We start from the raw sequence: 26,908 nt of genomic DNA on the forward strand, positions 1-26,908 counted from the left end.
TCCTATAAGGGTTTCGTCGTTTGCTTATCGAGTAATGGAACCCTAAACAATTTATATCTGTTCAGCGTTAACAGTTATTTTTAAGTTTAACGAAAAAACGAGTAATGAAACCTTTTTAAATTAAAGTAAGACTTAAACGAATCCATTCTTCTAATGAGCTACTTTATACATATTCCTAGAACAAAGAACGTTGCTTTGTAAATGTTAGCTATTAATTTATCAGAAAACAAATCGCTAATGTAAATAAAAACTTAGTTGTGAAGCTCTCCGACTAATAGGAAAATGTTTGCAAGTTATTAGCGGTGGTTCAGTTTTATTCGCGCCATTTTTCTCGGTCTAAGTAAATCTCTAGATGCCGGTATAAATTGTGTATGCTTGGGGAAATGGGTTGCGCGGCGCGCACTGCTTTTTATCAAGGAATTGTTGGAGCAAAATACAACTATCTGCGACAGTATATCACTACGCTGATTAAGCAAATTAATGTTACCTTATAAGTAAGGAAAGTGTTGTTTGTGTTTGATAATGTTAGAATTACGTGATAATGTTGAAAACTAAATAGTCAATGGCAATAAAAAAATTAAAAATACTTGAAAAGTTCTGTACTTTGTAGATTTTTACTATTACTGAAGGGCGAAAACGTTACCTTATTACTGAGCCTTTGCTATCTGGCCGTCCTTACGTCACCAGGCTGTATCTCATGAACGGTGGTAGGTTGACAGTTGAAAAGTTTACCGGTAATTTACATCTGCTTTAGCTATTTAAAATAAAACTAACAATAAAAATCGATTTAAAGCAATCGTTGTTAAGGTAATGTATTTTTTAGTCGGTCTCAAACTTGACCGGTTTTTTGCATTACCGTAACTTTAAATCAAGCAATGAATAGTTTATTGTCGCAACACCCTTTATTTTAGCAAAGATTTCACTTTCATAATTACCGTTTTCATTATTTATTTTGTTTTAACTCCAAATAAATGTATGCTTAATACGTGTACTATATTTTTATATTCCCTCGTACCAAGTAACCACGTATTTGAAAGTGAAACAAGCAGTGTTATTGGTTCCTTTCAAGCTTCCGTGTGTAGGGTGGATACAGTTGCATGATGCATGAGGCTCGGATGTTCGCCAAATTTTATTACTTGCATCCAATGTATGGAATAGATGCTCAACTCGGGATATACGGAATGTAGTATTGACTAGTATTAAGTTACGTCGTAGAGCCTTGATAGGGTTTTGATTGGGAATTGAATGGATGAACTTATTGAGTTGGTGTTTTGCTCTAGTGTGCATTAATATTGCAGTTTTTAAAAGGGTAAATATTTTAAATATTTTCAGATTTTACTGGGAAAGAAAATAAAATTGACGCTCAAATTTTGCGTTTGCGGCCGATATTGCGTTGGATTTAATATTATTCTGAATTTCTAGAAATATATGGGCTATTGAAACATTGTTGAATAAATAAACACGGTTAAATCCCACTTACAGACAAACATAAATATCTCACGTCTAACATTTTCCTCGAATTTTATATTTTCATGAAACCCGGTCTTTTCGGTGAAGCCGCTTCTACCCGCGTTCCAATTTTGAACGGATTTGTATATATGTATCATAAATATTTAAGGAGGTTCTGCGAAAGAGGTGTAAATATCGTAACTTTATTACTTTTCTTATACTAGGTTAATACCGAAATTCAATTTTCTTTTGCTCGGTAACACTAATGCACCTTATTTATAAGAGAGATAAGCTGCATTATTGAATGTAAATAATCTTGCTTTATTTTGAAATCTTTTCGTTCCTTTAGCGTAATGATCGTGCCAATTTTTTGTAATATCGAGGTTTGTTTGGGTCCTTATCACAAATCTTAGCAGCAGTTAAGATGTCTGATAAGCCGTGCTAGCTATCACGGGTTTCGAGACTTGTCTCAAGGGGACCTTTTAGTATAATGTACCGAGTTTGCAGAAGACGTTTATTTCTAAAATATTCTGTACTTGGTTCTCACAAATGTATTTTCTTAGGCCAAATTAGGAAAGATAGGAAAAAAGTTAGGTACATCGGCTGTTCACCTGTTAAGTATTTTAGGAGGAGTAATTGGAATAATGTTATAAAAAATAATAATAATCAAAATGTACCTATTCCACTTGCTTTTGAATATTGTTTAACATCTTTAAGAATGGCACTTGTAAATTTTTGAATGTGCTTTTATTCACCGTCACATAGTGATACCATATCCTTAAAATCTGTAATATACGAACCAAATATTTAGAGTAATAGAAACAGTAGCCATACCTGAACCTAATCACTCAGGCAAGTTACCAATTGTACTTTGGCTTTGTTTTAGGGCATTAATTACAGATCAGTCAAGCAGAAGTTTCTCAAACTCTGAGGCCAGCTCTCGTCACTTGCACGCGGTGTTCAGCGTCAGTGACAGACATCGCTTTGATTCCAGTTTAGTTCGGTTACGACCTAAAACTATCTAGATGGCCGAATTATTTGGGTCATTGGCCAAGTAATAAGTAGAGGGTTGTGTGGTTTTGGTTTGGATTGATGATTATTTTTTTGGTCAAAGGGCAAAATTGTTGTTAAGAAAAACTTGTTAAATGTGTCCATCGTTATATGTATATTAAGAATAAAATATGTATTTTGAAGAAACTGTTACAAAAATATTTAGCAATCTTTTCACATTAACTTTACATCGCCTTGCAAATAAAAAGATTAATATATTTCGATATTAAGCAATAATTTATTAATTAATTGCTTCGAAATTCACGTTAATCTCTTACAGATGAATGAATACATTTCACTCATGATTTAATCAAAAATGATTGGCTATTTTAACATTTGGTGAACAAAAGTAAACCCTTAAGGGTTCCAAATTAGGGATCAACGGATACTTTGAAAATTGTTAGAACTTTTATCTGTGAACAGTTGAGCGGGTCGCTCGACCGGATAATTAGAATAAGTTGGTGCGTTACACGCTATCCTCTTCGTAAAGTTTTATTAAGCGGCCATTTGTGATGCAATTGAGATGAAAACGTTTTACCTTAAATGTTTCAATAGATATTATGATTCTAGGTAGAGAGAGTTAAGTCGGCTTATGGGCTAATTACATTTTGACTTATTTGTTCAATTCAGGGCTAAATCGTGTTTTCTTTTGTTAACATAAATGGTGTGGTTATTCAATTCATCATCAAACAAGGTTGAGCTAACAAATATGTTACAAAAAAAATGTTTTTTATTCGATTTAATATAGAAAACGAAAACAATTGAACTCAATTTATGTTAAAAAGAAGCGATTGTGTTTTTCTCTTTGCTTTTCTCACATTCAAACCATGTATTCGTTTCTCAGATATGAAATATTCGCTTTGCCGAGAACTGTTACCGGTGTTGATTCCTATCGTAATCCTTTGAAAACGGATTCATTAAATAAGTATGTTTGATATGAATTATTACGCAGCTTTGTGTGTGTGAGTGAGTGTTGATTAGGTGTTCGCAATCCCGTCCAATTATTACTCATGTTAATTGTGGTTTGCTTTAATTACGAATATTGCAGGGTTTTGATTCAAAAGTCAATTAATAAATATTTTTAAATCCATTTCTTTGAGACCAATTAATTATGAAATTAATTTTCTCAATACCTTAAAATCATACAAAAGACAAGTGTTGAGTTAGAGAGCTAAAAATATTCAATAGTAATCCTAATCAAAATACAATTTTTCATATCAATTCCAAATTCCATCACAAACAACCTGAGGTCAGCGTCCACTAAATACATCTCCTAGTATTCTTTTGTTTTTAAATTCCAATTAGTAAAGTCGATACGATATCTCGATGGCGACCACTCGGAGTGCACTAGACGGGCGAGCGCCTGCAATAAATTACATAGCAACGTGAAACAGATACGAATCGATGCGCCTGCAGAGTTTTTGTTAGCAAAGATTCTTTTGTGACTTTCGCTGAGAGAAATATCTGTTTTTGTGCTTGTTCTTGTTAAGTATTTAAGAGAACACTTTTTGTAGGAATATTGTTGTTTGTCTTATTTAGTATTTACGCTGGCATAATCAGTTTTATTTTCTTTCATATGTAACAAAAACAACTGTGGTGAAGTTCATTAAAGAGTTCTTTGAAATGTCTGTGTCATATGCAAATATTCATAATTATGGTTTCTGTAAGAGAAATGATTATTTCTGTGAGTATCACGTACGCAAACCGGAAACTGGATTAAACTGACGACAAATACGTCACATAAGACACTTCATTTAAGTTAGTTGTACAAGTTGTGTAAACGAAGATGGATCAGTTGGTACAAAGTTAGAGGCGTCGCTCCTAATAGTTTCAACTTAGCAAATTGTTTGAAAGCTTGAATAAATATATTTGTTGCTAGTTCGTTTCGTGTAGGCGTAGTTATCATTTATGTGATGTTAATGTTGTTAGTCGAGTTACTTTGCATTGATTTATGTCATAAATTGGTTAGTTTTAATTCTGCTGATATATTTATTAACATGTTTATTAGTAAGTAGTTGTTCGGAGAATTGATTTTAATATATATTATCTCTATTCCTAGTCTATGAATGCATTCTTAAGAAAAGATCCTTAAAATGAAAGAAAGCTTAGAGCTAAAGACAAAACAACTGTCTGAAAGATATAATTACAGTTATTAGTGCAAAATATAAATTCATTCTTGTTTAAAACGATACTCAACAACCCTGCTATTTTCGCAATTTACAGGATGATTAAAACCAGCACTACAAAACTTAAACAACTGAAAGCAGCTCCATGAAATTTTCCACAAACTTTAAGTGAACAATCACAAAACAGTTTGATGGAAAATTAAAACTTGCCGCAGACGCGCTGCACTAGTTAAGCAAAAACCTGGGTGTCTGGCACCACCCTTAAACCAATACCGTTGTAGTTGTGGGAGCGATATAGCGTATTACATGGTGTAGAGCTACGTCTCCCTTCCACGACTGCAGCAGCTTCACCTAAGTGGTTATACCTAAGAGGTAGTATACCTCCTGAAGAGACATTATTCTCCCTTCGTCCCACGATTTATCTAGTTAAGCCTTTGATCCGCGAAAGTGAAGTGCAAAGCTTTTAAACTTAAACATTTTTACGTTTATTTTTAAAATGCTACGCTACGGCGGGAAATTAGCTGCTCTTTTGTCTAGATAGTGTTGGACGAGGGCATGACCTCGACTGATGCTTACAAACTTAGTTAAAAGATAAACTACAAGATGGAGTAGATGCTGAAAACTACAAACAACACACGGTTCAAAACTTTTGTGGGTGAATATTATTTTTAATTATTTTAGGTTAAGATTCAAATATACACGTTCTCAAACTCAAACAGTTCTAAATATTGTAATTTATCTGTTGTTAACATCATTTGTAGCTAAAGTGAAAATTTATTTAAAATTTATTTACTTTTGTTATATATTTCATAGTGAATAAATACCGTCAAACAAACAAAGATAAAGTTAGTCTATTTATAAGATGTAGGACTCCACGTAGCTACGCCGTAGCAACTAGCTACAAAAAATGGCTCCGCCGCGACAGTGTTATCACTGCCGTGACCAGGATTCGAACCTGGGTTACTACGGCCACAACGTAGGGTCCTAACCACTAGACGATCACGGCTGTCGGAGCTGGTGGTGACTGTCGCGAAATATAAGACCATATCTCGTACAAACTGGAGTACTTTCACTTGTGATTTGTTATGGTATGCACAAGCGCAATAATCGTTGTACTGCGCAATAGTCGACGTAGAAAATAGTTTACTACAAATATTCATGCAAGTAGTGAGTTTTAAATATTATGATATCTAACAGTATTTTATTACCTATTCTGCGTAAATGAATGCGCCATCCGAACGCCGGCGACGTTGCCCGGTGATTCAGGATTAGTCAGTAAGAGTGTGATACTGACCATTTTCACTCTAAGGGAGGTGGGTGTCTGTGTGGATTCCCACGTTTTACTTAAAAAAAAGGTTTATCTGTCTATTCCTTTGAACCGCAATTCCAAAAAATGAGGGTTGATCAGGTGAATTTGAATTACTTATGTAAAAAATATAAAAAAGCGCTACATTAAAATGGCAAAATTAAATAAAGGCCAGTGAAAAAAAATCTCGTCATTTGCTAATTTCGCAGTGTTAGAGTCATTATAATAATTAAAACTATAAAAAGTTTGCTCTGCCGTGACAGTGTTATCACTGCCGTGACCAGGATTCGAACCTGGGTTACTACGGCCACAACGTAGGGTCCTAACCACTAGACGATCACGGCTGTCGGAGCTGGTGACTTTAAAAACGAATTATTCAGCCTCTTTGCTCCGTAACTCGTTAAAACGAGATCACTTTCACAATTTATTGCGCTTGCGACATTTAACAGTAATTGTAGTCATAATCATATTATTCTCTACTGGCTGTTGCCTGCGACTTCGTCCGCGTGGTTAGAAGATATAAGTTATGAATTTTTGAGCGGCAGCCCTCCAAGATGAATTATTTTCCCTGCTTTTTCCACATTTTCCATTGTATCTTCGCTCCTATTAGTCGCAGCGTGATGGTATATAGCCTAAAACCTTCTTTGGTGAATGGTTTATACAACACAAAAATATTTTTTCAATGTGAACCAGTATTTCCTGAGATTAGCGCGTTCAAACAAACAAACAAACTCGTCAGCTTTATATATTAGTATAGAAGTATAGATCAAATATTAACTTAGTAACTATAATTCAGTAACGTAAACGCGTTTGTATTTTTTTAACGTTGTTCAAATGATAAAAACAATATTATATTAAATACTAATTAAAATTATTCAAACTCTGAATGCACATTGAGATTAATGGACCCTGATATTATGAAAATGTTTTAATTATGTACCAAAATAATATGAATGTGTACGAGTATCTTGAGAGCAAAGTAGGCCATAAGTTAAGTACTAATATGCTACGAAATTATGGTACGATAATAAGACTGCTACGAGCTCTAGGTATATGTTTACGATTCATGTGATTTGTGGAAATAGTTGTAACACATATAGAGTGGGTTTGTTTAATGGATGATGATAACTTGAATATTTATTTAATACGAGCCATCTCATAATGTAACATAACTTAAATTTTAATTTATCTCATATTAAATAGAATAAATAAAATAGTATCAAAATCTATTGGTTCTTTTTGGGTTACGAAGTAGACAGCTCTACTGCGGTCTGCGCAATGTCCACATTGTGTAAACCTTTAAACAATGTCGACATTACCTAATTTTACAACCCATCTAGGTTCTAGCTATAGCGAAGGCCAAAAACGATTTTTAATTCTATTAGTTTTTCAATAAAAACCATCATCAAAAAATACCACCAAATGAAATAGTTAATTGGTTTATTCATAACTAGCTTGTGCCCGCGACTTCGTCCGCGTGGAATAGTGACTTCCGGCAGAAAAGTATAGATAGCTGTGTCCGCGACTCCGTCAGCGTGTAACTCCTTGTGTATTAAGTTAATGTATTGGTAATATTTATTATTATTATTTATATTGGTAATATTGTTTAGATCACGTTCACATAAGGCTTAACCCTTTATAAGACACAGAACTTAAAAATATTTATAGCTTTTAAACTTTATAATAATGTGTTAAGGTTCAAATTCTGGTGGCAATATAAGTACCACTGCCTTATAAAGGTAAGGTAAAGGTACCTATAAAACGAAAATACTTTAGTGCAAAGCTTCCGGGTAAACTATATTGAAAGTTGACCCGTCCGGCACGTGAACATAAAGACTTTTAGAACTGCTAACACGGGAAAGAGCAACATACAACTGACCATGTGAGAAACAACTGACACTGAGATCTACTCCAGCAACACGAAAAGTCTGCCCTTGAGCCTTGTTAATTGTCATTGCATAACACACCGATACTGGGAATTGCGTCCTTTTAAATTGGAATGGAAAATTATTTGGTATTAAGGGTATTCTGGGAATAAAGACGGTTTCTCCTGCACCGCAACCTGTTAAAATTTGAGCCTCGATTATATTTTGTTGCAACTGGGTTACTTTTAGTCGAGTTCCATTGCAAAGTTGTGGTGGTTTTAAATTTCGGAGCATAATAATCGGTATCCCAATTTTTAAACAAATTTCATGAGAGGGAAGTCCGGGCATATTTAAAGAATTCTATCGGGTAATTAGTGGCTTCTTGTTCATCGACCATTCTATTTATTGATCTATAAACTTTGCTTTCCCCCTGTATATTCGACAGTATTTTGTTATTGATCTCAGATGCCTGGTCATTGCGAGGAGTTAAAATAGATCTTTCGCATAGCCAAGAATTGTCCCTATTTAATATATTTGTTACGTCACCGTAAACCGACGATATAAGATGTGGTTGAGATTGCACCATACAACATAATTCAGGCGTCAGTATAAGTTTTCCTTGGTGTAGTTGTGGATAGGTACCTTCACCAATCTTTAATAATGTGTCAGAAAATTGACTATCATCCGGGTTATCTCCAGTTCTCACTCGCATATTTATAGTCAAATGCACCGATTGTATATCTCGCCATAAATAAGAGCTTTTCAGGCAAGCCCTAACCTCATCAGCTCGGGTTCCCCGTGGTATTACCGGTAAGGTTTGTCGGAAATCACCACAAAATAAAACCGTGATACCGCCCATTGGTCGATCATTTTGTCTTATATCCCTTAAAATTCTGTCTACCGCTTCTACTCCTTTTCGATGGGCCATCGTACATTCATCCCATATGATTAAACTACACTCGCGTAATACCTTAGCTTTGTCGCTATTTCTTGAAATACTACAGGTTGGATTTTCCGTGCGATCTAAATCAATTGGTATTTTAAACATACTGTGAGCAGTTTTACCTCCTGGTAGCAATGTTGCAGCTATCCCTGATGAAGCTACGGCAAGAGCAATTTTACGCTGATTTCGAACATAAGCCAATATTAATTTAGTCAAAAAGGTTTTTCCAGTTCCTCCAGGTGCATCTAAAAACCATATTGTTCCCAAATTATTTTGAACACTATTGCACACGCGGTCATAAACTGAACGTTGTTCTGCAGTCATCATTGGGACACCGTTTTCTAATGTTGTCAGCAGTTCCGTTAAATTGTAACCAATCTCTGCGGAATATTCCCTATTAGTTACCTCTCCGACTGAGGTTGGTGTTGGCAAACCATATTCACAGAGTGATTTACCGCCTACTGCTGTTAAGTCATCCTGAAGAGCTAATAAGCACTGATTTATGGCAAGATCACGGAAATTATCATTAGTTGTGCCTTCATCATTGTTAGGTATATTTCTAAGAAAGTCTTCTGAAAATTTTTCTTTATATTTTTCCCATAATGTTACAGCATCTGACAAATTACAAAATGTGAGTAATGTTACAAATAAATGGCGTAACCGTCGTGGATTATCACTGACACAGGATTCTGCTAAAGCGTCATCCCAATGCTGATCATTTTCAAGCAAATGACGCGCTTGGCAAGCTGCTTGATAAGTGGGATAAACAACATCGTCTACTTTTCTCAAATCTATAAATGAGGTTGGTCCTCGCACGGTATGTAATAATAATCGCAAATAGAAACACTCAGCGTTGTTAGGATGAACGGTGTACACTCTACCAAGAACATGTTCTTTAAAAATACCTGACTCGCCATCTACAGGCCTGCCACGGCGTCTTCGATTAAAGACACCCCGTTGCTTATCGTAGGTATAATACGATGGAACTTCCTCATACAAAAGAGATTTTGCAAAATCATCAGTTTGGCAAAGTCGAAAGAATGCTAATAAACTTGTTTGTCTAGGGTTCTCTAACCGTTCTGTGACATTTTCGGCGTTGAAATATATACGTTGGCCGCCTTCAAGATGAACATCCAGATGAGTCACAGGTGGATATCTTTCGTGAATGTTGAAACTTAAGATCCGCCACACAGCTTCTGAAGAACTTATATATCTGCCTGACTGAAATCTTGTAACTTAATCATGTTCATTTCTCAAAGCAAATGTAGCTTGGTCACTGCCCTTATTAATATACTTACAAATATATTTTATTGACTCTACACTATTACACATTTCAACATTTATGTGAGCTTGAAATGCTCTGGACAACACAGGAGAATACGGAACGACCCACCTATTATCTAAAGTAACTTGTTGTCCAGACACTCGCTTTTCAACAGTAAAACCATCATTATCTCTTGAACGGCGACGATATAATGGGTATCCATCATGTCCTGTTACAGTGCCATCCACTAAGGCTTTTGGATATCTTTTAGTGCAACGACCGTCTTGCATGCAAGGAGAATTCCCGTTAAACGAACCACATGGACCATGTATCATATGAGTTTTAACAATGTCGTATAACACGGGATCTGCAATCGGACTTGGAATTTCAGCACTGATTAAACTGTCTACATCATTAGGTCGAACCTTATCTTTTAACCAAAGCAGGATATGTGCGTGAGGTAAGCCGCGTTTTTGCCATTCAATACTATACATATAACACAATACTTCTCCAAAAATTTTATCTTTGGTAAGTAGATCTATCATTGATTTTAATTTTAAATGAAAAACTCTTGCTATGATATCATGGCGGTCATGCGGTGCTTGACCCTCAAGAAGCTCCCGAGTAATTTCATCCCACTTAGGATTGGTAGTTACAGTAATAAATAAGTCGGGACGTCCATATTTTCTTACGTAACAAAAAGCATCTTGAGTACGTTCGTGCATGTATCGTGGACCACCAGTAAAAGAAGAGGGCAAAATAACTAAACGACCCATATTCACCGTATCGTTATCTTGCTGCATGGCGTCGCGAAGGTGCACGTATTCTTTAACGCGCAGCTGCCTTTGATTAGATCGTATATAAACTAATCTTTCGGTTTCAATTTTTGCGTACATGTCTACAATAAACTGATTGAATAAGCCATGAAAACGTTGAAAGTATACAAACCTATTCCGTCTTACTTGCAAGTGGTAACAGTAAAATTGAAGGCATGAAATCTTTTTATTATAATTAGGTGCGCCTGTACGCGGATCAGTTTGGTATAAAGCAAAATTATAACCATCTTCCCCTCGACAGTATATCAAAGGATATTGCAAACTGTCGTAAGCCCTGTGGGTTTCATAAATACGTTGCAAACGATTATCTCTGGAACGGATAACGATATCACGCCTATCACATTCCTGGTCGACCAATACCACAGCAACTTCATTCGTGGATGGAGCATTATAACGCCCAGGGTGTTCCTGAGTTGGACGCCTATCGGCATTTATAACAATTTTATAATTGTTATCATCATCTCGAGGAAGAGCTTCTAATGCCGATTTAAAACTGCATACATACGAATTAACCTGATGCAACATGTTCTGAAGTTGTGATATGAGTTCAGTATTTAAATTCGGGAAATATTGATTTCTTATATTCGACTGTTCGTTGTAGTCGGATACAAAATATATTTGAAGAAACTTAGGTTGGTTTTCAGGCAAAAGGGATCCTATCAAATGGTAAACCTGACCTTGTATCTTAAAAGTAGGCATGAAATGACCTTCTGAGATTTGTTGAGCGCCAAAGGATGTCATTTGAAATGCACTATTATAAGTGCGAATATTATCTAAAAACTGTTTAGATTGTATATGTTCCCCTAAAAGTAGTGATTTCAAAGGTTCCGGTGGGTCTTCGAATGAAGGCAAATTTATTTTACCTGTAGAACAACAGAAACCAGCTGACTCCTTACTCCACTTTGAAGCATTACAAAAACGACATACCACGTTCATATCGCCTATTACAGAAGATGATCCATAATCAATTGTGAGGTTATAAGCAAACCCACTTTTATATTTGTCGGACCAAGCCACCGAATTTCTAGATTGATCTTCTATGTGTACATCTAAGTTATTAAGGCTATGTCGAAATCTGTCTGCAGTAAGACGGGCCTCTCGCTGTTCGTCCGTTTCAAGAGACCGAATATTTTCGATTCTTAATCTTTCATTAGACAAACTTACTGATCGTTCTTGTCTCAAAGAATTATAATATTCGCGTACCGACTCTAGTCGTTGTTCATGCTCATGTGCGTCTTCGAGAGATCGAATAACATTATGGTGCACCCTATCATTTGTCAAACGGTCTTCATATTGAGTTAAAGTTTCAGATTCTCGAGATAAAATATGACGTTCGCGGTCAGCTGTGAGACGCAATTCCCTCTCAGTGTAGGTTTCTGACTCGCGAGACAATATATGACGTTCGCGGTCAGCTGTGAGACGCAATTCCCTCTCAGTGTAGGTTTCTGACTCGCGAGACAATATATGACGTTCGCGGTCAGCTGTGAGACGCAATTCCCTCTCAGTGTAGGTTTCTGACTCGCGAGACAATATATGACGTTCGCGGTCAGCTGTGAGACGCAATTCCCTCTCAGTGTAGGTTTCTGACTCGCGAGACAATATATGACGTTCGCGGTCAGCTGTGAGACGCAATTCTCTGTCAGTGAAGGTTTCTGACTCGCGAGACAATATATGACGTTCGCGGTCAGCTGTGAGACGCAATTCCCTCTCAGTGTAGGTTTCTGACTCGCGAGACAATGTATGCCGTTCGCGGTCAGCAGTGAGACGCAATTCTCGTTGTGACGCAGTTTCAGCATCTCGGGATAACACATGTTGTTCTCGGTCAATGGTAAGCCTCAGCTCTCGTTGAGAAGAGCTTTGAGACGCCCGTGATGTAGCTCGTCTCGCTCTGTCAGCTGCTAATCGCATCTCTCTCTCTGGAGAGCTTTCATTGGCTCGAGAGGTTGAGGCACTAACTCTCATAGAGTTTAACCGATGTGCTCTTTCCTCTGCCGATTCTTGAGAACGCGCATTTCTCATCCTTTTAGCATCTCTCGAATTTCGAGATAAAGATGGTCGTTTTTTAGGTGGCATTGTGTATTTTTAATCGACGGTAACTGAAGCTACCTTACACTTACAATTATATATAGTTATTATGTAATAATTACGAAAATAAACTATTAATATAATAAAACACTACCAATTACGAAAATAAACTATTAATACAATTAAACACTACCAAAATAACTAATATAATAATAACGAAAATAAACTATTAATATAATTAAACACTACCAATTACGAAAATAAACTATTAATTTAATTAAACACTACCAATTACGAAAATAAACTATTAATTTAATTAAACACTACCAAATTACGAAAATAAACTATTAATACAATTAAACACTACCAAAATAAATAATATAAAAATTACGAAAATAAACTATTAATATAATTAAACACTACCAATTACGAAAATAAACTATTAATACAATTAAACACTACCAAAATAACTAATAGGTGTACCTACTACTAATACTATTAATCTAATACCTATTATATAAACTAACAACAAAACAATTCTAAAAATAAACTATTCAAAGACTAAAAGTCGTGCTGATAAGCACGGTTTGCAAATAACAATTATTGATTGTCAATAAGGTCGAACAGTCTGAACGTCTATTCGCATCAACAGCCAAATATTGTATGACGCTCGAGCGCGGACCCCCCGTCTTTTTATACCTCCCGCCACGACGCGCGTCGAGCGCGGCAACCGATACACAAAAATAATCCTTATAGCATGACTCTGTATTCACGCGCGATTTCTTATTATTTCATGTATAACTTTGGTGTTTCTACACCGATTTACATGATTCTTTTTTTATTGAATAGGTAATAATGTTAACTTTTTTAATTGGGGATGAGTGATAGTGTTGTAAACGTTAGAGTAGACAAATACAATCAGAAATCTCCGAATTGCTAAGCTATCGGGAGTTTCACGTGTTATTGTGAGTCAACCATAAAAGTTAGACATATGCTGTCGAGGAATATTTTTTATATAATTTTAGGGAGAATATTTCCGTCATACATGATTTCTATGTAGCTTTAACCTATAAGCCTGCACACGTGACGGAAGCTTAAAAAATGGAGTAACTTACCCCGTTTTCCCAATATTTCCCTTCACTGCTCTGCTCCTATTGGTCGTAGCGTAATGAAAAGTATACTATAACCTGCCCAAGAGTATGAAGAATAATTGTGCCAAATTTCGTTAAAATCCGTCGAGTAGTTTTTGTTTCTATAACGAATATACAGACAGACAGACAGACAGACAGACAGACAGACAGACAAAAATTTTACTGATTGCATTTTTGGCATCAGTAGCGATCCCTAACCACCCCTTGATAGTTATTTTTTAAATATATTTTATGTACAGAATTGACCTCTCTACAGATTTATTATAAGTATATAGAGTATAGATATAGATAAGTATAGATGAAAAAAATACCGAAATAAAAGTTCGCTCCACCGCGACAGTGTTATCACTGCCGTGACCAGGATTCGAACCTGGGTTACTACGGCCACAACGTAGGGTCCTAACCACTAGACGATCACGGCTGTCGGAGCTGGTGGTGACTGTCGCGAAATATAAGACCATATCTCGTACAAACTGGAGTACTTTCACTTGTGATTTTTTATGGTATGCGCAAGCGATGTAATTGTTATACTGCGCAATTACTAATGTAGGACGTAATAACAGTAGCGAACCTTTAAGCTTAAAGCCTTTGCCCATTTTGTTTTTAGAGCACGGTAGTAAAAATACGATATAAACTCTAAGTAAATTTAGTTGATAACATTTTATTCACTGATAAGAAGTTATTTTATCAGTCAAAGTCACAAAATATAAAAGAGGACGTATAGGTAGTGGAATTCTGTTAAAAAAGTCCTTTACGAAATAGGCCTTTTTTTATTTCTTGCATCGCTAAAAGGAATCACTGATTTCTTTCAGAAATATCAAAAACAACGAAATAATATTCAAGTCGTTTTGTGAGGGTAATCTATACTACATATCATTTGAAATTTCAGAATTGTCGCTTGAGTGCAATGTAGGCCACATTGATAACGTACTCAAATGCTACGAAAGGATGATACTATCGTAGGACTTTGCTACGAATCTTGTTTACGTCTACGAGTCACATGTGATCCGTAGACATGCTCGTAGACACTTGTTGTATGACATGTGTTCAGTTGATTACGTTGCTTTCGTGTATTTTCTTACTAAAGTTATTCTATTCTATGTACTTTTAATCACTAATTAGAGGATAAACGAGTTTATATGCACATGCTATGTTAAGTGTATTATGAACACCTTGTATTGTATTTAAAATGTAGAGAGTCTTTTAAAACAGTAACTGTTTTGAAACTGATTAATCATATCTTGATGTTTTCCCTTTCATTATTTGATTCAGATCAGGTTTTTTATTTATATTCGCACAACTAAAAGAAAACAAAAGCAAAACTTTGCTCCGCCGCGATAGTGTTATCACTGCCGTGACCAGGATTCGAACCTGGGTTACTACGGCCACAACGTAGGGTCCTAACCACTAGACGATCACGGCTGTCGGAGCTGGTGACTTAAGAAACGAATTATTTAACCTCTTTGGTTGAAAACACGTTTAAACGAGATCACTTTCATAATACTTTACTCGTTTTAACAACATTTTTATGAGTTGTATTGTCAATTCAATGACTCTTGTTACCCCAAAATTATTTGAAAATATTCCTATTTGTAATGTCAGATTTGTCTAAGCCGTAAAGATATTTTTATATATGGTTTGTAATTTTAAATAATAAGATACTATGTCATTTCACAAAAGATTAATTACTACAGCCTTAAAAAGTAATTTCTATTTAAATATAGATTTTACAGCCTAATAATAAAGGAAGACTTTTCCATTTTAAGCAAACTCCACCGAAACAAAAGATGTATTCAACTTAAATATTACACCCTTTACATCAATGTTTCAAACACCTGTCTAATTTAACAATATTTTCATAACAAGCCAGGCGCCGCCAACCTTTATAAACATAACCTATATTATAGAACCGGTAACAGAAGCACGGACAGGCTTAAATAACAATGTTTGTTACAATCACTTGATCAAATATTGGCCAAACTTCTCGTCGTCTCATCAACTTGTGTTGGACCTCCGCTGACCTTTTCTATATGAGAAACAAGGGGTTATATTTTGTAAATATGTTTTTCAAGTTTAGTTCTTTTCTCTGGGACTTGAAAATACAACGAACGTTAGCAAAATGAAAAGACGGAGGTTTTTTCTTGTATTCAGTAGAGATAGAAAAAGTTAAGCATATTACATACATTACTACTAAAAGGATACTACTAGATACTTCGTAATTCGGATAGTTCGTAATTTCGTTTATAATTTAAAGATGCAACGGGTTCGCGTTTTGAGCTCCAGTTCGGCTCGCTACCCTGCCGCCGCGTCCCCGCGACCCCGGTTGGTTCCGACACTATCGGGCAAACCCGAGGGAATAAACCATTGCATAAATTAATTATTATCTCCGGTGAGTTTAAAAAAAAAATGATACGCCATAAAAAGGAACACAACATATACCCAAAAATATCATAAATTCATCATAGACCTTTAAATACTACAGATAGGTCTATAAGTCTTAATATTTGTAACAATACGCTCATTAAACGTTTATTCAATACTTGCTGTGACGTCACATTTGTGAAAGTGCTCGAATTAAATGCAGAGAACGGTTTTAATACCACAGTCACCAGCTCCGGTAGCCGTGATCGTCTAGTGGTTAGGACCCTACGTTGTGGCCGTAGTAACCCAGGTTCGAATCCTGGTCACGGCAGTGATAACACTGTCATGGCGGAGGATATTTTTGCCAGAAAATCCCTTGTTGTGGAAAGAAAATAATTTTGGCTCTGAGTTTTATTATGATCATCAATCTTAAGTAGTAACATACTGACTATTATTTATTTGTTGTGTTTAATTTGGCATTTGGGTTTGTTTTAAAAAACAAGCTTGTAAACTACCATGATCAATTGAACAAGCGTACTCTACATCGCTACATATGACTACGAATATGTCTACGGGTGATATATGGGTCGTAGACGTGTTGAGTTCGTAGCACAGTCCTACGATAGTGTCATCATTTCGTAGCATTAGAGGACTTAACTGGTATGGCCTACATGGCGTTCAATACACACACATACGAAATTGCCTACAATATTAAGTAAAAAATAAAATTAAGTGACTAAACCTTAACTGATCGATTTCTGAACCCCTATAGACAGTTACTTTAGAAATGGGGGTATTACGAAATATTCACCAAAATTTTAAGGAAGAAGAGAGCGTAATAAAAAATAAAAATGTATTTAAAAAATTAGTTGTTTAACGTGGAAAAATATAATTCGCAACTAAAATTACTGTGAGATGTCGCAAGCGCAACAAATTGTGAAAGTGATCTCGTTTTAGCGAGTTTCGGAGCAAAGAGGCTGAATAATTCGTTTTTAAAGTCACCAGCTCCGACAGCCGTGATCGTCTAGTGGTTAGGACCCTACGTTGTGGCCGTAGTAACCCAGGTTCGAATCCTGGTCACGGCAGTGATATCACTGTCGCGGCAGAGCAAACTTTTTAATTTTTCTTAGATATAATTTTAGAAATTGGTTCGCATAGCCTCAGAAATTAGAATAGCTAACAAAATCACGGCTTACCAAACATATAATACATAACAATGAAACTTTTGAAGCCGGTTTCATAAACAAAATAATTAAAATTTTAATTAAAAAAGTATACATTAATTAATAAAACAGGTTTCTGTTGTTGTTAGGATTTCATTAAGCTGGGTACTGTTACTAACTAATTACTCAACTCTGGATATTGTTGGTAATGTTACAATTTCAATAAGTAACGGAATTAACATCTTACAATGTTTGGGCAGTGACTTAAAAAAAATACTACCTTTAATTCTTAAATAGACTTGATACTTGTCTAATGAGCAACTAGCAGAAACTACCAAGTACATTTTTATCTTTAGTCTATTAAGTTGAAAATATTTTCATGTAGTACATATAACACACATTCGTTTTACTTCGATTATTTTTTTTGTATTAAAATGACATTTCTCCAGCAATGGTACTATTTCAGGCCAGTATTCAAAAGCTGCCGTAGGTAAGATTCATATGAAATAGTAGCCGTAGTAGTTGAATAAGAAAATCCTTAATTCATTTGTCGTTCAGTTAAATTCGATACATCGTTGACAGGGTGACTTATGAATCTAAACCCTTTTTGCCCTAAATGGTTTAGATTTAGACCACCCAAACCCAAAACCAATACAAAAAAAAATCGTTCCAGCCATTTAAAAGGAATCCCGTGAGAATTAAATAAATAAATGTAAGAGCTTCGAGCTCCCTTAGATAGATATATAATATAAACACTTTAAGAGATACTTTACAGGCGATCTGAACATTAAAACCAACGTACACATAAATGAATATACAAAAACCCATTACGGTCCTGCAAATAAAATTCCACTACCAAGGGAGGTTCACCGCTACCAGTTAGTGCAGTTTTATGACCAAAGTTTATAACCAATAACTGTGGTTTTAACCTGGAAAAAGCAACCATTACTTTTATACCCATAATTAGTAGAGACATCGATTTTATGACAGACACCGAGTTTGATATGCGTTTTCATGTTTTTTCGGTTGATGTCGGTGATGTAGGCTTTATGTTTATGTATGTACCTGTAGTACGTCTTTAACGAAAGGTAAAAAAAGACAAAAAGGAAAATTAAATGAAAATTCATGGAAATTAATATGAGATATACAATAAGCTTGCCTGAAAAACAACGTTACAGAGCCTCAACTAGTGGTTTTCATGTTAAATTCTTGGAGGTAACTTCCGTGTCCACAAAAGGGAAAACTTTTTCTTCCTGCTCAATATCCAATTTATTTGGGGTCGACGGAAAATGATTTTTCTTTCCATTTCACCCTATTACCCATCATGCAAGCAAATTATTGATTTTTCGTTTACCCACGTAATACATCCTCCGTTGTTTTTAGGTTATGACCTCTTTTCAATAGATTTTTACTATATTTTTCAATAACAATATTGATTTAGAATTAAATTTAAATTTAGATATAATCCCTCTCAAAAGGTTGTACTTTATAGATACATCATGTATGAATGCATTCACACAAATTCATTCAACAAACTTATAAAAATATTTGGAAAGTCACAAAATATGCTCAAAAAACCAAAAAATTTGCTCCGCCGCGACAGTGTCATCACTGCCGTGACCAGGATTCGAACCTGGGTTACTACGGCCACAACGTAGGGTCCTAACCACTAGACGATCACGGCTGTCGGAGCTGGTGACTGTGGTATCCAAATTGGTCAGTATAATCTGAATGTAGAGCACTTTCTCTTGTAATTTAGCATGGTGTGCGCAAGAGCGTGATAAAAACTGGTTTATGCAATAAATATTTAGATACCGAGTTAACGTTAATAACAATTTAAGCATTTTATTTGCTGACTTTTGGATAACAGGTTTGTACCCTTTTTTTGTTTTAAGGACCGATTGAGTTTTTTGAACCGGTGCTATAGACCGATTCCTACACTTTAAAGAAGAACTTGCTAAACTCTTATTCCGAAAACTGTCGAAGATTTTTTTTCCTTTAGAAAAGATGTAAATAAATCAAAAAAAAAAATCAAAATCAAAATTCATTTATTCAAATTAGGCTACTAAGTAGCACTTTTTGAAGGTCAAGTTACATTGGACAGCACCCAGTTTCGCCCACCCATCACCGCTTCCTAAGTGCTTTTGCTGTGAGAGAAGAAACGGTGCAACAAACTCCCCAGCAGCACGCTGTCATTCCCATTACAAAATTATTATTATTATTATACAGAACAATAACAAAATAAGTGTGCAGGTGCCATGCCAAACAAACAAAAATTTGAGTTCGCCGTATCTAATCCAATACGAAATTTAACTGTAAGTACAAAGGCCAAGGTCAGCAGACCGACCAGTCACCGCAAGCAGCACCCGTTCACGAGTATGACGCAAGGGTCAGCCATCACCTCCCTCGCCATATTTGAGGGAAGGAGGTGACCCGACCCAAGACGCCACCGCAGGCAGTGACGACTAAGGGAGCATGACGTATCTGCTGCCGGCTAATAAAATAAAACTCAAAGAAAGAAATACCCCAAACGTTGATTTACCTGGCACAGCCCTGAACACGGAGGTGGCATAAATTGCTACATCATTGAATTTTATAATTAATAAAATTATACATGTCAAAATTTGAAAAAAATAATATATACGTGTATGCGTATAATTATACTAAAAATAAAACAAAATAGGTAACACAATGTTACACACATAGAGTATGTCTATCAAATTACATACTAATCATACACGTCAAACATTAATCCACACTAAACCGTCCTGTGTAAATCACGGCGACCAACTATTTTTATCATTTAAATAATCATTTATTGTATAATAAGCCTTCTTGCATAGTTTATCCTTAATGGTTGTTTTAAATGAGCTAAAAGGTAGTTCCAATAAAGTGAGAGGTAGTTTATTGTAGAGGCGAACACTAAGTCCCACAAATGAGTTGTGTACCCTGTGTAAACGGTGCGATGTACCAATTAACTTATGTTTATTCCGTGTATTTATACTATGTATATCACTGTTTTTCGAGTATAAGTGAAGATTTTTTCGTATCAATAGTATATTATCTAAAATAAATTGGGATGCTACCGTTAAAATGCCTATCTCTTTAAACCGCTCCCTAAGAGAAACTCTAAAGACCAGATACACAATATTTTAACAAAATAGGTATTTGTTGCCATTATTTGAGACTGCAACATAAACTTATTGATGAGGAGAGACAAATTCAGGGTTAGTTATTAGGGCCCACTCAAACGTAAGTAGAAACCTATTTTACTAAAGTATTCTGTATGACTAACATCATGAATTATTAACGGGACCTCTGCCCTTGCCATTTAACCCTTTCTTTTCTTCCCCGAATACTTTGTGTATCACTCAATAGGAAATCCCCTCACGTTTCGGGCGAACTCTATTTTCACTTAGGAACTTAGCTCGTTGGTTGACAAGACCTTCTTCATTGCATAGACTAGAAAATATTCTCAGTAGCTTATGATGAAACAGGTAAAAAATAATTGCTTTAACTATCTGGTTTCTTCTGAGCTTCGTACCTAATTTTTTGGTAGAGTAACTATTAGTTCACATCTATACTACTATATAAAGCAGAAGAGTTTGTTTGTTTGTTTGTTTGAACGCGCTAATCTCAGGAACTACTGGTCCAAATTGAAAAATTCTTTTTGTGTTAAATAGACCATTTATCGAGGAAGGCTTTAGGGTTTAAACCCGCTGCGACTAATAGGAGCGAAGATACGATGATAATGTGAAAATAATAGGACAGGTATAAATCATAACTTTATCTTCTACCCACGGGGACAAAGTCGCGGGCAACAGCTAGTTTAAAATAAAACGATTTCTTCACAAAAGTATGAATATGGAGTTCCATACCATGCTCAATACACCTGGGACACGAAACATAAGAGCTCTTCACATCGGGAATTGGGCGTTGAAAATGTTATGTGAACTACCTTTAAAGCCATATTCTCTGAAGGACATTCAATTATTCGTGAAAATTGGAGATCGGAGCTCTCACACTAGCTATTGCTCGAAACTTTCTACTAAAAACATTCACACGATTTTCATCCGGAGTCTCCACGAATAAGGTTCATATTCCCATGCAAGATTATGTCAAGTAGTGCTACTTATTGGGGCCTTCGTAGCATTCTTACGTGAAAAGTGGAAAATTCGAGAACACTAGTATGTTAAGATTTTATTTGCTGGAATAAACTTGTTACAATAGAATTTCTAAAATAACATCTAGTTTTACTGGCTGTTAATAATATATTTATTATTATTTCTGAGATGGTATTTTAGCATAAAAATATGTTTCTTTAAATAGGTATAATAAATGTCTCTGATAGTCAAGTTTAAAATACGATTTTAATTCCAAATCCAATTTAAATAAATACGCAGCGCAGGTACTTTTCTTAGATTAGACTAGACACTAATGAGCAATTTGGTTTTAAATGAATCGTTTCGTAGATTTATTGACAATATACTGGTATTCGAAAGGTTTTTGCAGTAAAGAGGTTTATTTATTTCTTAAAACCTTTTAATGTTGTTTTAGATTGGTTTAAAACGAACACTGAATTGAGTTGTTGAGTCCTTACCTACATACATATTTCCAAATTTGAAATCGTGCATAAATCAATACTCGTTCCACTAATACCATATTAAAACCAAAATTGTCTTTCTTCATAAAAAATACATAGAAAACAAAACGCAAAGAAAAGCAATGCACTTCCAATTTATCAGCTATAAATCGCAACTAGTATCAAACAATGAACATCGATTCTTTTGATTTTCCACAAGGGATTCAACCCCTAGTTCTCACCACTAAAATATACGTGAAAGAAAACCGCACGGTATTGATGGCACGAGCGCGCCCGGGTGATATGTATCTGTATACAATTGAAGCGAAGCGATGTCTGTGTTTTGTTCTTCGTTTGCAATCGCACTCTTTCAAAACATTTTAGAATTCCGCCACACCTTATCCTTTTTCAAGCTTGATGTATTTTGTTAATTATTGGTCGAATAGAGATAAAGCACTAGAGAAAAAAATAGGTAAGTTGAGACCATGATAGATCTACAAACGCTTCTTCCAAGTTAGGTACTGTTGGTGAGATGTCGATTGAATACAAAAACATGCAAAAGCCGTTTTCGTCGAGACCTTTTCGAGCTACGTAATTGGTCAAGGTTTTCTGGCATCAGTTTTTAGTTTCAGTACCTTTTGCAAGTAAATCAATTTTCACGTCGGGAGGTTTTCGACTACGTAGAAATTAGTGTGACAGGTAGCATTTTATAACGAAGTGTGTAAAAACTAGCTTCTAAAAGAAATACATTTCTGTCCTGGGATAATTTGCTAACGCTTCCCGTTTTGAAGGCTGCTTGTTATAAACTTATTTTGATGACAGAAACTTATCATGTTACATTATCCCTAGCATGTTTATTAAAGTATGGAAAAGCGAGAGTTTAGTTCGATATACCATTGTACACTGGATAATGTTGTAACCATCAGCTGTGCTTTCGCTGGCAATAATAAAATGCTGTAAGTGAAATATATCACGCTATTAATCATGGAAAGTGTTCAGATGGAGGTACAAATAATATGATAATGGCGTTAGCGCCAAGATTTGTTATTCTCATTGATAGTCAGTGAAAACATATCCATATTTTGTATGTGCCAAGATTAATTACTTACTTTAAGGTTGGAATATATTAGTTAATAACGTGGTTTGTTCTAAAATACTTGCTAACTACTACAAATCTGGTTAAAATTTGTTTTCAAAGGGTGGATACCTCTTATTTTACTAACTCACAACAGTCACGAAAGTAACGTAAGTAAATCGTAATGTTATCACACCTCATTAAACAAACCTAGCCGAAATAGTCCGTTATACATTATTACAAAATGAGGTTTACCCTGTAATACGTCATAAATTGAGGTCAGAGTCCGCGGCGGGCACGTGAACGATTTGCAACCGCACGTATACAAGGTGTGGACGTTCTATCAAGCGAGAAATTGCCCACCCTGTATAGTACGTGATACTTATATGAAGTTATATGTAAATAGAGAGATGCGGACAGGGTTCAGGGTTTGCAGGCTGCATGCACACGTAATAGTTGTACATGGCTTTGATATCAAAAGTCTATGTTAGTGTTAAAATATGAATTCTTAAGTAAGGGTTGTTTTGACTTTATCTTTGGATACACTGTAACATTTTCTATTGTCTGTTCTAAGTATTATATAAGTATTAGTGATACCTTTGCTTGGAGTTGAATAACTCATAGTAGTTTTAATAAATCAACGTTATGTATAAATGTATTCAGTTGTATCTACTGATTTAGGTATATAAAAACAAAACAGGATGAATGCCAATAGGTCGTCTTTGTTTGTAAATCCCGAAAAGGCTGCGTACTTGAAGAGTTTGTTTGCATAAATATTGTATCATATTTGTTTAGTTGTTGTACCAGTAAACTAGTAATATGTATGTATGTTTATGTAGTTTAGTGGTCACTGGTTGGTTCTAAGTAGGTATTTTGGGAAACTATTGATTTTCGTAACTTGTCTCATTCTACCAATTTAAAGAACTTCATTTATTTTTATATAGGCTGACTTTGACTTAGAATGACATTACCAAATCCTACAAATATCATACTAATGTTATAAACGCGAAAGCTTGTATGTATGGATGTTAGTCCCTCTCTAGTTTTATTCATAAAGCAGTACTAAGTCAATTTCAATAATCTCTTAACTAAAATAGCAGTAAACATTTTTAGTGAAAAATGGACATCATCGACAAGTTTCCTTTGTTTTAGCTCTATCTTATAAAAAAACGAAAAAATCGTTAATTAAAAGACGAAAAGAATCTAATCTAAAAAATCTTTTTATCTTAGCACATTTTCCTTTTGAAACTAGAATCTTGTTAGCAAAAGGTCGTTTTAATCAATTGAGAAAATTATGAGAACTCTCCTTTTTGCTAGCTCGTTGAAAATTGAGAATGCACCGTTGAACTAGTTTTGTGTCATTCTTTTTCTCGTCTTATTCTATTAAATGTTGATAGACGAAATGAAAAGACTTGCAAACACACACTTATTTCGTCGTGATGACACAAAAAAAACTCTTTACAGCCCTGCTTAAGATTGCTGAAAATGGCGCTTATTAAAAGTTATTGATATAACACCTTTAAATGTGTATACCGTGAGTGGGATTGGCTTTGATATTGTTACGACATATAAAGAAGACAACTCTACAATATATTTATAAAAATAACACTCAATAGCTAAATTTCCTTATAAAAAAACTACATTATCTTAAAACTCTCTGTGTTCCTTTTGTATCAAGATACAGGAATTTTCTTTCTAATGACACTTTAAATTTAGTACTTAACTAGCGAAGTCACCGGCGCCATCTTATCGAAATCTCTGTGAAACGATCTTAGATCCCAACGGTCAAGGTTTTTAACATGAAAATATATTAGAGGAAATTAAGTTTTTGCAGTGAATATAAATGCAAGAAGCAATATCTCAGCAATTTGATTCATTGAATGTTTCTGTATTTGCTGACTGAAAAAAAGAGGAAAAAATAAAAAGTATTTCAATTTTACCATAAAAAAAATGCAGGAATCCTGATCAAAAACACTACATATCATATGCGTATTATAAATGTCTTATAAACGCAAAAAGTGACGAATGTCATCTGACTCTCTTGAGAATAAGACGCAATAATCTAACACACAGATTTACGCAGCAAATATTCAAAGAAAAAGTTCCGTATTGAAACAATACAGTATTTTCTTTGTGACTATAAATTGTGAGTGTTCGAATGTCGCACTCATAAATAAAATGCTTGAACTAATGGTATAAAGACTCCTTTATAGTTTTGCTTCCTTTGTTGTTCAAGGACTTGTTAAAGTTTTTCTCAGCCGTTTTTCTTTTTTTCCGCGTATGTGCGGCCTCTTTCGTGTTAAATTTATGTGTTCTTTATTCCAGCTCAGATCAAAATAATTATTTCCTTTACTTTTGTTTAATTAAGATTTTATAGGACAGTGATTATCACTTTTTTTCTTTTCTTTTTTCTTCAGGCAGAACTCTATCGACAAAATAAAAGTGCACAAAAATTGAATTGAATATATAACTCCGTTGTCTCTACAAATTATGATTAATAAATACTTATAGAGCTTAAGTAATAAAGACCATGGTGGCCAATGGACAACATTAAAAAACAGACACGTATATTCATCCCATTTGACACGAGGATTCTCATACACGTCTTAATATAGATACCATGGCATCGAACATATGAGCAGTGTCATCTTTAACCGTCTCGTCACGTGTCATTCATCTTTGATCGGTAATCCCCATCAATGATCGTTAAGGCGAGTACAAAAAGAGCTTACTAAGCGTCTCACGGATAAGCCGATACTTTAAAAGTTATTAAAGTTTTATCTTCGACTGATATGTATTATTTTTATACTGGTCTTTGGTAGCAGCTCCACTCGCTACAAATCGAAAATGATCTCAAAGAGTAAAAAACATCAATACATAAATACTTACGAACTTTAGAGTTTATAATATAAGTAGTGTTTTTTTTTCGTATCACATTTTTGGGAGCAAGTAAAGAAAATATTTTCCTCTTTAATTCGCGTTTAATAAAATTATATTATATTAATAAGTAGATAGTATAAAATTATATCAATAAGTAATTTTTCCTTTACCTCCACTTCACGCTAATGGCAGATTTTTAGATAATTGTCTCTAGTTTTTTATTATTTTAAGGACCTGCCAATTGTTGCCTAAAGATATAAAGTAAACAAAGAAACCGGGTTCCCAAATCTCACTCTTTGTCTCACTTAGGTAAGAATTAATTCATTAAAGTATACTAGTTTTCTGTATTAAACTTTCTCTAATAACTCATTTTCTTATTATGCCCATTTTTTTTGTTTTTACAATGATTTATTTATTGCACTCGGTCCATATTCTATACTTTGAATTCGGAATATGTTTACAAAGATAAAAGCAAGGTTATTCTTGTCTCCCTGCATGTGTGTGTGTGTGCATTTGGCACAGTTGTCTTCTCTCTAGACACATGCTATTAAGCTGCAGTCTAGAACACAAGTTTGGCGCTAAACCAAAGGTAACTCTAATAGTTTGAGAGCTTCAAGCTTTTATATTAAAAGTTATGTCATTGAGGTCAGTGTTTTGCTGTTGTGTAACCTATAAGTATACTACCTATTTGTATATAAAATGCATAGACGACTAAATTATAAATCTTAAATTAATTCTTCACATTTGATCCTGTCGGACTGTGCTCAATAACTAGGAATCGAAAGACATCGAATTGTTTTTAGTTTTGACAAGAATGAAAGGATTTTAATAA

General features: G+C 34.9%; 7 non-coding genes across 7 annotated transcripts; 2 read left to right on the top strand and 5 right to left on the bottom strand.

Moving 5' to 3' along the window:
• Nucleotides 1–5,559: 5,559 nt before the first annotated feature.
• Trnah-gug lies at nt 5,560–5,631 on the bottom strand. The gene has a single exon. It is a non-coding gene; the product is annotated as a tRNA-His (tRNA).
• Nucleotides 5,632–6,203: 572 nt separating this feature from the next.
• On the bottom strand, nt 6,204–6,275 carry Trnah-gug. Its single transcript has one exon. It is a non-coding gene; the product is annotated as a tRNA-His (tRNA).
• Nucleotides 6,276–14,364: 8,089 nt separating this feature from the next.
• Trnah-gug lies at nt 14,365–14,436 on the bottom strand. The gene has a single exon. It is a non-coding gene; the product is annotated as a tRNA-His (tRNA).
• Nucleotides 14,437–15,365: 929 nt separating this feature from the next.
• Trnah-gug lies at nt 15,366–15,437 on the bottom strand. The gene has a single exon. It is a non-coding gene; the product is annotated as a tRNA-His (tRNA).
• A 1,198-nt stretch (nt 15,438–16,635) lies between these two features.
• On the top strand, nt 16,636–16,707 carry Trnah-gug. The gene has a single exon. It is a non-coding gene; the product is annotated as a tRNA-His (tRNA).
• Nucleotides 16,708–17,389: 682 nt separating this feature from the next.
• Trnah-gug lies at nt 17,390–17,461 on the top strand. Its single transcript has one exon. It is a non-coding gene; the product is annotated as a tRNA-His (tRNA).
• Nucleotides 17,462–19,151: 1,690 nt separating this feature from the next.
• On the bottom strand, nt 19,152–19,223 carry Trnah-gug. The gene has a single exon. It is a non-coding gene; the product is annotated as a tRNA-His (tRNA).
• Between the last annotated feature and the right edge of the window lie 7,685 nt (nt 19,224–26,908).

The sequence above is a fragment of the Trichoplusia ni genome, chromosome 8 (genome assembly GCF_003590095.1).
Source record: "Trichoplusia ni isolate ovarian cell line Hi5 chromosome 8, tn1, whole genome shotgun sequence".
NCBI lineage: Eukaryota > Metazoa > Arthropoda > Insecta > Lepidoptera > Noctuidae > Trichoplusia > Trichoplusia ni.